This window comes from Scyliorhinus torazame, chromosome 18, assembly GCF_047496885.1.
Source record: "Scyliorhinus torazame isolate Kashiwa2021f chromosome 18, sScyTor2.1, whole genome shotgun sequence".
Taxonomy (NCBI): Eukaryota; Metazoa; Chordata; class Chondrichthyes; order Carcharhiniformes; family Scyliorhinidae; genus Scyliorhinus; species Scyliorhinus torazame.
This window is the reverse complement of record NC_092724.1, coordinates 93,745,313-93,758,750: the sequence shown is the minus strand read 5'-3', so window position 1 is coordinate 93,758,750 and position 13,438 is coordinate 93,745,313.

Genomic DNA, 13,438 nt, shown 5'->3' with positions numbered 1-13,438 from the left:
AGTTAAAGGATATATATTTTCTGTAGAATGGCAGCGATATATTAGCTTGGTTGATTTCAGCTCCAGCACCTTGCTTTCTTCATGCAGCTCTCTGGAAACCCACAGACACACCCACGCTGCTTTCTCAAACCTGGCTTTCTCCCTTCTAAGCAGATCACAGCAAACCAGAACTTCTCAAGCTACTGTCTCAAACTGGCTTTCTACTTTTAAACTGCTCTCAGCAAAACCAGCCAGGCATTTTTTAGCTGCAAAACTTTTGTAAGGGCCCCGAAGAATCCAGCACAAGTTTTAAGGATACAAAATAATAAAGTTTATTTACTATAACAATATATACATAGCAGTAACTTCCCTTGCAACCTTCTCCTTCCTCCTGGTTCCTGGACTGGCCAGCTTATTTATAGTAGGAGTTTCTCCGCCCCCCTCATTGGGGAAGTTCATACTCCCATAGGATTGTGGGATAGTCATTAGTCCCCAGCCAATCGTCAGTAGGCAGGTTATAACATCCCTCCCCCCAAAGTCCAAGGAATCCACCGTAGGCCCTGGCGAAGGGAGGCGTCGAACTCGTTTGGCCGCAGGCCGGACGCCATTTGCACGCGGCACTGGATCAGGCGGCGTATAACGAGACGGTGACCGGCGCTTCCGTGATGAACGGCGCGGTTGTACATCCACGGCCTGTGGACCCGAGGATTCCCCCTCTGATTCATCCTGTGTCTCCATCTCGGAGTCAGAGTCTGCTGCCTCCGTCATGTCAGCGTCTCTGTCCCCATTCGGTCCCGTCATGACCTGCGCAGGCTTTGAGTGAGGCACCAGTGGAAGATTTTGAGGACTACCTTCCCTTGTTTCTGGTCTTTGCCGCTGTTGAACTGAGCTCCGGGGGCGGGGAATCTTTTGAGGGGATGATCTTCTGGACCGGACGTGGTCTACATGTTTTCGCTGGAGGCGACCCTGGGCTTGCACTTGGTATGATATAGGGCCCGTTTGGCGAAAGATCACCCCAGGAACCCATTGGGCACCACCAGCAAAATTCCGCACGAATACTGGGTCACCGGGCGCAAACTGCCGAATCGGACGATGCCGAGAAAATCCCTGTCCCTGCCGTTCTTGTGTGCGGCGTACTTTTGCGCCAATGTCCGGGAAGACCATACTAAGGCGGGTGCGAAGTCTCCGGCCCATTAGGAGTTCTGCGGGAGCTACCCCAGTCACTGTATGGGGGGTGGTCCTGTACGTAAACAAAAAGCGAGCCAGTCTCGTGTCCATTGATCCGGAAGACTGCTTCTTTAGGCCTCTTTTGAATGTTTGCACTGCACGCTCTGCCAACCCATTTGAAGCCGGGTGGTAAGGGGCAGTGCGGATATGGCGGATGCCGTTCATCTTTGTAAACCTAGCAAACTCCTCACTCGTGAATGGAGTGCCATTATCCGTGACCAGCACCTCGGGGAGGCCATGCGTGCTAAATGTTAAACGCATTTTTTCAATTGTTGCGCAGGACGTTGTCCCCTGCATCTTATGCACCTCCAGCCATTTGGACTGGGCGTCAATTAGTAGAAGGAACATGGATCCCTGAAAAGGGCCTGCAAAATCTGCATGTAAGCGTGCCCAAGGCCGCCCTGGCCATTCCCAGTGATGTAGGGGCGCGGCCGGCGGAAGCTTCTGATGCTCCTGGCAAATGGAGCAGTTTTGGGCCACCTTCTCAATGTCGGTGTCGAGGCCTGGCCACCAGACATAACTCCGGGCCAACATTTTCATCTTGGTCACGCCCGGATGTCCATTGTGCAAGTCTGATAATATCAGCTCCTGGCCTTTTTCCGGGACAACCACACGCGTCCCCCACAAGAGGATGCCGTCTTCCACGCTGAACTCTGACAGCTTGGAGGAAAATGCCCGTAACTCGCCTGGGAGCTGTCTATGCTGCCCACCATACAGGACTATGTGCCGAACCTTTGACAGGACTGGCTCCGTCTGGGTCCACTCACGGATCTGTGATGCCGTGACAGGCAAGGTGTCCATAAAATTTAGGGTTGCGACCACCTCACCGGTCGTGGGGGTCGACATGGGGCCGGTCGATAAAGGCAATCGGCTCAGTGCGTCGGCATTTGCTATCTGCGTACCTGGTTTGTGCTCCAGAGAATACTCATATGCAGCAAGCAACAAAGCCCAGCGCTGGATCCATGCAGAAGCAATGGGCGGTATCGGCTTATCCTCTCTGAAGAGTCCCAGCAGGGGCTTATGATCAGTCACGATAGTGAAATGGCGGCCGTACACATACTGGTGGAAGCGTTTCACCGCGAAAACCACTGCCAGGCCCTTCTTCTCGATCTGCGCGTACTTCTTCTCCGCTGAAGTCAATGTGCGGGAGGCGAAAGCTATTGGTCGCTCGGCCCAGTTCTCCATCTTGTGGGACAGGACAGCCCCAATACCATACGGGGATGCATCACATGTGACGAGCAAAGGCTTTCCCGGATCATAGTGGGTTAGTAACCCAGACGACGACAATTGTTGCTTTACCCGCCGGAAAGCGGTTTCTTGCGGCTGACCCCAAACCCAGGTGTGATTTTTCTTTAGCAGCAGGTGTAAGGGGGCCAGCGTAGTTGCCAGATTGGGGAGGAACTTCCCGTAATAGTTTACGAGACCGAGAAAAGAACGAAGATGCGAAGTGTCAGTCGGGGTGGGGGCATGTTGAATTGCACGCACCTTCTCTGCGACGGGGTGCAGACCCTCGCGGTCCACCCGATAACCTAGGTAGACTACTCCTTTTGCCTGAAATACGCACTTTGTGTGACGTAAACGGACTCCAGCCTCCGAAAGGCGTTTAAGGACAGCCTCCAGATTTTCCAAATGCTCTTGCTCCGACGTCCCTGTAATCAACACGTCATCTAGGTAGACAGCCACACGTGGTAAACCTTTCAAAATGCCCTCCATAACACGTTGAAAAATTGCGCAGGCAGAGGATACTCCAAAGGGCAACCGTGTATATTCATACAGGCCCCGGTGTGTGTTAATTGTTACATATGGTCGGGAGGCAGGGTCCAGCTCCAACTGCAGGTAGGCGTGACTCATATCTAATTTTGTGAATGAGAGTCCGCCTGCAAGTTTCGCGTAGAAATCCTCTATGCGAGGCATTGGGTATCGGTCGAGTCGGGAAACTGTATTCACTGTAAGTTTATAGTCGCCACACAAGCGAACTGTGGCATCTGGCTTCATTACTGGCACAATTGGTGCTGCCCAGTCAGCAAAACGGACAGGCCTGATAATACCCAAACTCTCCAAACGAGTGAGCTCACCTTTTACCTTCGAGCAAAGCACAAGGCACTGGGCGCGCCCGGAAATAGCGCGGTGTGGCTCCTGGTTCAACTTGGATACGGGCTACGGCCCCTTTTATTTTCCCCAGACCAGGCTGGAATACCTCTGGGTATCGTCCTAGTACCTCAGTCAACCCTCCAGAAACTGTTTGGAGGATGTGCTGCCATTGCAACCGCAAATGGCGCAACCAGTCCCGACCCAACAGGCTGGGCACATGGCCACGCACTACGATAAGTGGGAAACGCCCCTCCTGGCGTCCATAGACAACAGGGGTCATTGTAGTTCCTGCAATGTCCAGTGGTTCCCCCGTGTAGGTGGCCAACCTGGCCTGTGAGTCAGTTAGTGTAAGGGTCTGTATACCCTGCTTGATGCGGTCGAATGTCCTCTGGGCGATCACGGAGACCGCTGCGCCAGTATCCAACTCCATCTCCAGCGGGTGGCCATTGACCCGTACTGTCACCTTAATGGGGGCCACACGGGGAGCTGCCACACAATGCAGCTGCAGGCAGTCGTCCTCCGTCTCCACGTCCTCAGGAGTGGTCGCCGCAGGTTCATCCACATGGAAGGTACGGCCTCTGGGCTGGTCCCAGTTACGGCCCCTGGGCTGGTCCCAGTTTCGGTCGGAACGACGGCGCCTCTGGCGTCTCCAGGACTGCCGTCCGCGACGGGGTCGGCGCCTACAAGTCTGACACGGACATGGCTCCTCATCCATTGGCTCTGGAGAAGGCTCCCTTCGGGGAGGAATGTCCGATGGCCACTGGCGTCGGTCTGGTCGTTGCCTCGCCCAATTGGGGTGCCGCAGGAGTGCGGGGGGACGTTTTTGGGCAGAAAGGGTTTCGCCCCAAGGCATGCACTTCCATTCCCTGTAGCTCCTGTACTCCTCGCTCTGCGCTCTCTCGGGACAAGACTATTTGTATTGCCTGTTGAAAAGTCAATGTTGGCTCCGCTAACAACTTTCTCTGGGTGGCCGCATTGTTAATACCGCAAACCAAACGGTCGCGTAACATTTCTGACAAGGTCTCACCATAGTCACAGTCCTCCGCAATCCTGCGTAGCCTGGATAGAAAATCGGCAATTGATTCTCCAGGGGTCCTCTCAGCGGTATTAAACCGGTAACGCTGGACTATCATGGACGGGGTTGGGTTAAAGTGTTGCCCCACTATATTCACAAGTTCGTCAAACGTTTTGGTGTCCGGCGCAGCTGGGTACATAAGGCTCCTAATCACCCCAAATGTATGCGGTCCACAGGCAGTGAGCAATATGACCACCTGGCGCTCGTTTTCGGTGATATTGTTTGCCCGGAAATAGTAACGTATCCGTTGTGTGTACTGGTTCCAGCTTTCCAGCGCAGCATCAAAAACATCCAAACATCCGTACAGAGGCATGGTATAATAGAAAACAACTTCCAACCTGTATCCAACAAAAATCCAGGGAGGTGGCTTCAGCAGTGTAGACAGCTATTCACTTTTACCTTCGTCGCCAGTTTTGTAAGGGCCCCGAAGAATCCAGCACGAGTTTTAAGGATACAAAATAATAAAGTTTATTTACTATAACAATATATACATAGCAATAGCAGTAACTTCCCTTGCAACCTTCTCCTTCCTCCTGGTTCCTGGACTGGCCAGCTTATTTATAGTAGGAGTTTCTCCGCCCCCCTCATTGGGGAAGTTCATACTCGCATAGGATTGTGGGATAATCATTAGTCCCCAGCCAATCGTCAGTAGGCAGGTTATAACAAAAACCCAACTGCAAAACCTACAAAGCTAAACAGCAAAACAAAACTGCAAAATGGCTGAACTGAGCTGAGCCCCACCCACTCTCTGACATCACTGTTTTCTTAAAGGTACATTGCTTACACATCCATTTCTTAAAGGCACTCTTGCATAACAATTCCAAAATTAAATAGTTCCCTTTAAGTCTTTACCTATGTTCCCTTTAAAATGGAGCTGTTGTTGTACAGATCGTTTTTCTTCAGTGTGTGGGCCATCTGAATTTTTTTGCGTGATCTCATGCATTATTTGTTACAGAACACGGCCTGCAGCAGCGCCTTTTAGGCTGCTGCCTTGGCTGGGCACCGATGCAGTGGGATTGTTGGTCTTCACCGCTGCCCCTGCTTTTCACAGGCAGCTGCGTATATCAGGTATCTGCCATTACAACAGACATCAGTTACAAAGGCGTCACTTATGACTTTGAAGCATGCCAACTATTTCAGGCAGTACAATCCCCTGCCCTGAGTGATGGAAGTAGCAAATATATTGTTTTTATCTACATCACACATTGGTACACGGACGTTAATGGATGCAGATTTCTCAGTCAGTCTCAGGGTGTGGTTGACTAAAGGTCTCAGGGCCAGGGCTCCTTTCATCAATAGTGTGTGAGCTGGTTAATAGGTACAGGTGGAAGCTCCGAACTGCATGTTACCGTGTGTGTTATAATGATATAAAGGCGCCAAATGCACAAATGCACATAAGGGGTTATGCAAACACACTGTGTGTTCAGTCATCAAGATCCAGCTCATATGAACATATATATATATATATACACGGATAGAAAGCTTGCAGACATCAGCCCTGCAGAGCTGTGTGTGTCTGTGTTCTGCTCCAGGCCCAAGTGAAACCCAATCCGAGGTTTTTTGGCTTCACCGGCCGCTAGGAGCTTGCAGTTCTGCTAAAGATCTGCTGGCCGGGGGGTCCCGCCACGAAGGGAGGGGGCGGCGGCAATAATCCTGGCCTGAGGCTGGATCACATGACAGATGTCCTTTAAAGTGATGGCATGCCACTAACCCTTAAAGGCATATTACAACAGGTGTACCAATGCCCAAACACCCCTGCACAAACTCAACCAGCACTCTGGATCCTCTGGAGGGAGTGTGGTTTCATTCCTACAACATTTGATAGACACATGAACGGGCGGGGAATGGAGGGATACAGATTGTTTGGGCAATAAGTAGTAGGTTTAAATAAGGAATCTGGATCGGCGCAGGCTTGGTGGGCCGGACGGCCTGCCCCTGTGCTGTAATGTTTTATTTTCTGTGTGATGGTTTTATGTATAAATTTGCCATGGAAAAATCAGGGTACGTTTTCCGGTCCCACCTGCCACAGGAATCATCGCGGGCAGGATGGAAAATTTGTCGGGCCATTTAAAGGTCAGTTGACCTCAGGCTGGAACTTCCTATCTCGGAGAGGGCGCCACCAGAAAATCCCCCCCATCAGCCAAAACCTTCCCTCCTCCTTCGCAGCATGGATTTTCCATTGCCACTGAAAGTGAATGGAGTTTTGACTGGAAAGCCAAACGCGTCCCACCACAGATGAGACCGGAGAACCCACTACAGGGGATGGGGACAGTATTTGCCGGCACAGTGGTTAGCACTGCTGTCTCACAGCGCCAGGGACCCGGGTTCAATTCCTGCTTGGGTCACTGTCTGTGTGGAGTCTGCGCATTCTCACCATGTCTGCGTGGCTTTCCTCTGGGTGCACCGGTTTCCTCCCACAGTCCAAAGATGTGCTGGTTAGGTGGGGTTACGGGGTTAGGGCAGGACAGTGGGCCAATTAGGGTGCTCTTTCAGAGGGTCAGTGCATACCTGATAAGCCGAATGGCCTCCTTCTGCACGTAGCGATTCTATTAAAAGCCTTACTTTAGTAAAAATGCAGTGATTATATATTCTACAACATATTTATTCATACATTGAAATGAAAATGAAAATCGCTTATTGTCACAAGTCGGAGATGATAGAGGGGAACATGGATAGGCCTTGAATATTCTTACTGTCCGGAAACCCACACATTGTTAAACCAGCTCTGGCTCTTTCAGCGGGAGAAAGCTGCTGAAGTATTGACCCAAATACACTGACACTATTTCCTATTCCGTGTGTAATAATGAGCTTTCACAGCCCAGTAGAGAATTTATTTTCAGGGAAGTTTCCTTTTGATTATTGACTAACCTCAAGAAAGTTAATGACTTGGAGAGATCCTATAGGATTTTTAATTAACATTTGGATTGCACATTTGACCCACATTTGACCTCCAAAGCACTAAGCCCAATAACAACTTAACATGTATTTAATCAACATCCATTTATGTCACCAGACTAATTAGTAAGGTTGCTGCACTGAAATATAAACAGTTTGCAAAGAATACCATCAGTAACATGCATTATTAATTTGTAATGAATGTTGGCTGTGAAATATTTACAAATGTGCAGCTATTAGATTTGTTTCCACTGCCTGGATTTTGCTTTATGGTCCAGAAGCAAATTTTTATTTGTGTCATAATTCTGAAAGCAGGCCAAATTGACCAGACAGATGTGGGCATCGCTGGCAAGGGTGGCATTTATTGCCCATCCATACTTGCCCTTACAAAGGTGGCCTTTTTGAACCGCTTCAGTCCACATGGGGACTTGCATATTTCTCAGCATTACCTGTTTACAGCATGGAAACAGCCCCTTCGGCCCAGCTTGTCCATGCCGCCGAATTTCTATCACTAAGCTAGTCCCACTCATTTGGCCTATATTCCTCTAACCCCATCCTGCCCATCTAACTGATTTTTAAAAGACAAAATCGTACCCGCCTCTACCACTGCCTCTGGCAGCCCATTCCAGATGCTGACCACCCTCTGTGTGAAGAAATTTCCCCTCTGGTCTCTTTTGTATCTCTCCCCTCTCACCTTAAATCTATGCCCCCCAGTTCTAAACTCCTCTACCTTTGGGAAAAGATGTTGACTACCTTATCTATGCTCTTATTTATTTTATAGACCTCTATAAGATCACCCCTAAGCCTCCTATACTCCAGGGAAAAAGGTCCAGCCTATCCAGCCTCTCCTTATAACTCAGACCATCAAGTCCTGGTCGCATCCTCGTAAATCTCTTCTGCACTCTTTCTAATTTAACAATAGCCTTTCTGTAATAGGGTGACCAGAACTGAACACAATATTCCATGTGTGGTCTTACCAATGTCTTGTACAACTTCAAGACATGTTGTACAAGTTGTGTCATAATTCTGAAAGCAGGCCAAATTGACCAGACAGATGTGGGCATCGCTCCACATCCTGTATTCAATATTCTGCCCAATAAAACCTAGCATGCTGAATACCTTCTTCACCACCCTGTCCACCAGTGACTTCATCTTCAAGAAGCTATGAACCTGTACTCCTAGATCTCTTTGTTCTGTAACTTTCCCCAATTCCCTACCATTAAGTGAGTAGGTCCTGCCCTGATTTGATCTATCAAAATACATCCCTTCACATTTATCCAAATTAAACTCCATCTGCCATTCATCAGCCAACTGCCCCAATTGGTCAAGATCCTGTTGCAATCTTCTATTACTTTCTTCACTATCCACTATGCCACCAATCTTGGTATCATCTGCAAACTTACTAACCATGCCTCCTACATTCTCATCCAAATCAGTTATATATAAAACAAATAACAGTGGATCCAGCACCAATCCCTGAGGCACACCGCTGGTCACAGGCCTCCAGTTTGGAAAACAACCCTCCACAACCACCCTTTGGCTTCGGTCGCCAAGCCAATTTTGTATCCAATTGGTTACCTCACCCTGGATTCTGTGAGATTTGACCTTTTGCAACAACCTACCATGCAGTACCTTGTCAAAGGCCTTGCTAAAGTCCACGTAGACAACATCGAATTGCACTGCCCTCATCTACCTTCTTGGTCACCCCTTCAAAAAACTAAATCAAATTCGTAAAGGAGCATTTCCCCATGAGCTACCAGTGTACCTATATTTATTGTCTTTATTGTCACAAGTAGGCTTACATTAACACTTCAATGAAGTTACTGTGAAAAGCCCCGAGTCGCCACATTCCGGCACCTTTTTGGGTACACAGAGGGAGAATTCAGAATGTCCAAATCACCTTACAAGCATGTCTTTCACGACTTGTGGGAGGAAACCGGAGCACCCGGAGGAAACCCATGCAGACACAGGGAGAACGTGCAGACTCCTCGCAGACAATGACCGAAGCCGGGAATCGAACCTGGGACCCTGGTGCTGTGAAGTAACAGTGCTAACCACCGTGCTACCATGCCGCCCACATGGCTTATATCTGTAATATATGGAGATTAATGCTGCAGTGGTTGGGGACAGTCTTGGGTGGAGGGGTGCAGATCAGATCCTTCAGCAGGTGCTGAATGGATGCAGTGTCTCTCTGCATGAGGAGGAATAGTGCTGCTAAGATACTGTTGGACATCCCCTAGCAGCTAATACCATGAATAAGATTACATTTAATTAAGATGTCCATGATCATAGAATCCCTACATTGCAGAAGGAGGCCATTTGGCCCATTGAATCTGCACTGACCCTTCAAAAGAGTACCCTACCTAGGCCCCCTCCCCCACCCCCTCCCCGTAACCCCAACTAACCTTTGGACACTAAGGGACAATTTATCATGGCCAATCCACCTAACCTGTGCATTTTTGGACTGTGGAAGGAAACCGGAGTACCCAGAGGAAATCCACGCAGACACGAGGAGAATGTGCAAGCTCCACAGTCACCCAAAGCTGGAATCGAACATGGCTGGGCCCCTGGCTTTCCCGCAGCGTGATTCTAGGTGGCAGGAGGTGGCCCGCCATTGGTCAGTGGAGGGATCTTCTGGCCGTGCCACTATCTATGGGATTTCCCATTGAATCCACCCATGCCACCGGGAAACTCATGGAGCAGGTGTGCCATTGGCGAGACCAGTAGAACCTGCCAGCGTGAACAGCCGGACGATTCTGCCCTCCATATGTAAATGTTATATTATAAATATTATTAAACAATGTTTAATTAACACAAGTTCAGAATTTGACTTTGAACTACAATTATTATTCAGCATTCCCAATTTCCTGTGGAATTTCTTTATTACATGTCCAGATTTCCAACACATCTCTGATTATAGCAGGATCCACACCGGAATCTGAGCATTGCGGACAGGTCTATGATTTCAGTGTTCAACTGATAATAGATAAACTATTTGTCCCACAATGGCCAGTGCATCATCTACAGGGAAATTAACTCATTAACTTGGAGAAATAGATAAATATAATGACCTGATTAATTGCCAAAGAGCCGTGAGGTGATGATGCAGCTGTACAAAACTTTGGTACGGCCACATTTGGAGTACTGTGTACAGTTCTGGTCGCCTCATTTTAGGAAGGATGTGGAAGCTTTGGAAAAGGTGCAAAGGAGATTTACCAGGATGTTGCCTGGAATGGAGAGTAGGTCTTACGAGGAAAGGTTGAGGGTGCTAGGCCTTTTCTCATTAGAACGGAGAAGGATGAGGGGCGACTTGATTGAGGTTTATAAGATGATCAGGGGAATAGATAGAGTAGACAGTCAGAGACTTTTTCCCCAGGTGGAACAAACCATTACAAGGGGACATAAATGTAAGGTGAATGGTGGAAGATATAGGGGGGATGTCAGAGGTAGGTTCTTTACCCAGAGAGTAGTGGGGGCATGGAATGCACTGCCTGTGGAAGTAGTTGAGTCAGAAACATTAGGGACCTTCAAGCAGCTATTGGATAGGTACATGGATTACGGTAAAATTATATAGTGTAGATTTATTTGTTCTTAAGGGCAACACGGTAGCATTGTGGATAGCACAATTGCTTCACAGCTCCAGGGTCCCAGGTTCGATTCCGGCTTGGGTCACTGTCTGTGCGGAGTCTGCACATCCTCCCCGTGTCTGCGAGGGTTTCCTCCGGGTGCTCCGGTTTCCTCCCACAGTCCAAAGATGTGCAGGTTAGGTGGATTGGCCATGATAAATTGCCCTTAGTGTCCAAAATTGCTTTTAGTGTTGGGTGGAGGTGTTGACTTTGGGTAGGGTGCTCTTTCCAAGAGCCAGTGCAGACTCAATGGGCTGAATGGCCTCCTTCTGCACTGTAAATTCAATGATAATCTATGATTAATCTAGGACAAAGGTTCGGCACAACATCGTGGGCCGAAGGGCCTGTTCTGTGCTGTATTTTTCTATGTTCTATGTTCTATTACAACTGATGATCTTTTTGAGGACTGTGGAAGTATAACAAGGAGAGACACCCAGAGGAATATTATGTGTTTAATATGGGTGAAGAGAAAAAGGATGGTTCTGCTCCTGGTAAGCAACACAGACAGAGGACGGGGAAATGGCACACCCTGCTGAGCGATGAACACAGTGGGTACTGCTCCACCCACAGCACATCAGAATGCGGAAGCAACTCCACATTTTCTTTCCAAAAATGTCTTGCTGCCTCTCTCATTAATTGCGCTGACAACATGCTCGACTTTTTGTCCAATAGTTACTCCTCAACCTTCATGCACAGTCAGTCCTGCTCTGTGTGAGAGCCCACAAAATCCTTCAAACACAGAAGGCAACACAGCAACGATTGGTTCTTGTCCTCACCCATCCCACCACCTCCTCCCCTCCCTACAGTCCCCTCCCCCACAGCCCATATAGTCTCCTCACACAGCAAGCAACTGTTGAGGCGAAAAGCAAAGATACTTTAAGGGAAAGCTAGGGGGATGTGCTGATAGATTTGGATGAAGCAGAGTGGGAGCATAAACTTGCGCATAGACCAGTTGGGTTGATTTGCCTCTTTCTGCTTTATGTACATGGAATCTGCGAGTTTAACCACGAGTGACAGGCCGAGATATTCAGTGGAATTGTTGCCATATTTTAAGCCATGTTCTCATTTAACCTACAATTTAACTACACGGAATAATCATCTCGTTTGGGTGCAATATGCTCAATTCCTCCCAACATGTTGAGTTACTGAGCTTACAGTTTGCATTTGTGTGCATTCATCTGAGTAATCAGCCATTTAAATTGTAGATATTGCAGGCATTTGCATATATATTCCTCCTCTATAGATGCAACAGTCTGATGCATCTGTGATGATTTATATAAATTACAGCACGTGTAAATGGTTCACATTTAAACACAAGTAGGCCAGCACTATTCCCTCTGAAGAAATCGAAACGTTAACTCAGTTTCACTTTCCACAGATGCTGCCAGGCCCGCTGAGTTTTTCCAGTATTTTCTGTTTTTATTGGGCCAGCACATATTTACACCTCTGTCCGCAGGAACATAGAAATAGGTGTAAGCTATTTGGCCCCTGAAGCTTTTTCTATCACTCAATGAGATCATGGCTGATCAGAGACTAACCTCCACATATCCCTCAGTATCATTGACCAACAAACGTCTATTTCAAAATTAACAATTGATCTAGTATCAATTGGCATTTGCAGAAGTGCATTCTAATCAATCCTGAAAGGACAGATTCTAAATTTGAGACTATCTCCCCTAATCCTGCACTCCCTAATTTGTTGGTCATTTTTAGTGAGAAAACCGGTACAGATCCCGCCAGCCCCGGCGGCACGATCTGGAATGCAAATTTCAGGCATTTAGAAAATTTTTGTCACCCCGTGAAAAACGCCATGCTCGAAGCGTCTGAATCGCCCCGGGGGTCATCTGAGTATTTCAATGAATTCAATGAATAAATGGTTTCACAGCAGCTGATCTGATTCAAGCCAGGAGGATACCTTTAAGATGTGTGGGAACATTTAGAGAGGGCGGAAGTTAACCACACTAAGTATATGGTAATGGTTTCAAATTCACACTAATAAGGTTTGCGCCTTTCCTCGGCGTGAACCTGATCGTGTCATCGGGGCAGGCCCGGAAAGATCACGTTCTGAAATCTCACGTGCGCAAATCCCATTTCAGGAATCTCACGAGATATAGCAGCCGTGACGGGATTCGCACCTGCAGCTAATGTGGCAGTTAAATCCCACCTATAGGTTCCCTCTCTCTGAAATGCCCGTAACATCTTAGAATCTTGCATCGTGTCAGCTTTAGAATCCTCGTTTGTGATGATTCTCCTCATAATCTAACCCTTGAAGTCATTCCGATAAACATACACTGCTTCCCCTTGGCCCGCTATACCTTTCATAATGAATACAGTACCCAGCACTGAACACAGTACACCAGGTGAGGTCTTGCTGGGGTTTTAGTAAAAGCATAACTTCTACCCCCTTGTAGTTCTCCAGAGATATAGGCCAGGGGCTGGATTCTCCGTACCCCGACGCCGAAATCGCGTCCGGCGCCGGGACGGAGAATTCATTTCCGTGCATGGAATCGGGACCGGCGCCGGATCATCGATTCTCTGGCCCCTG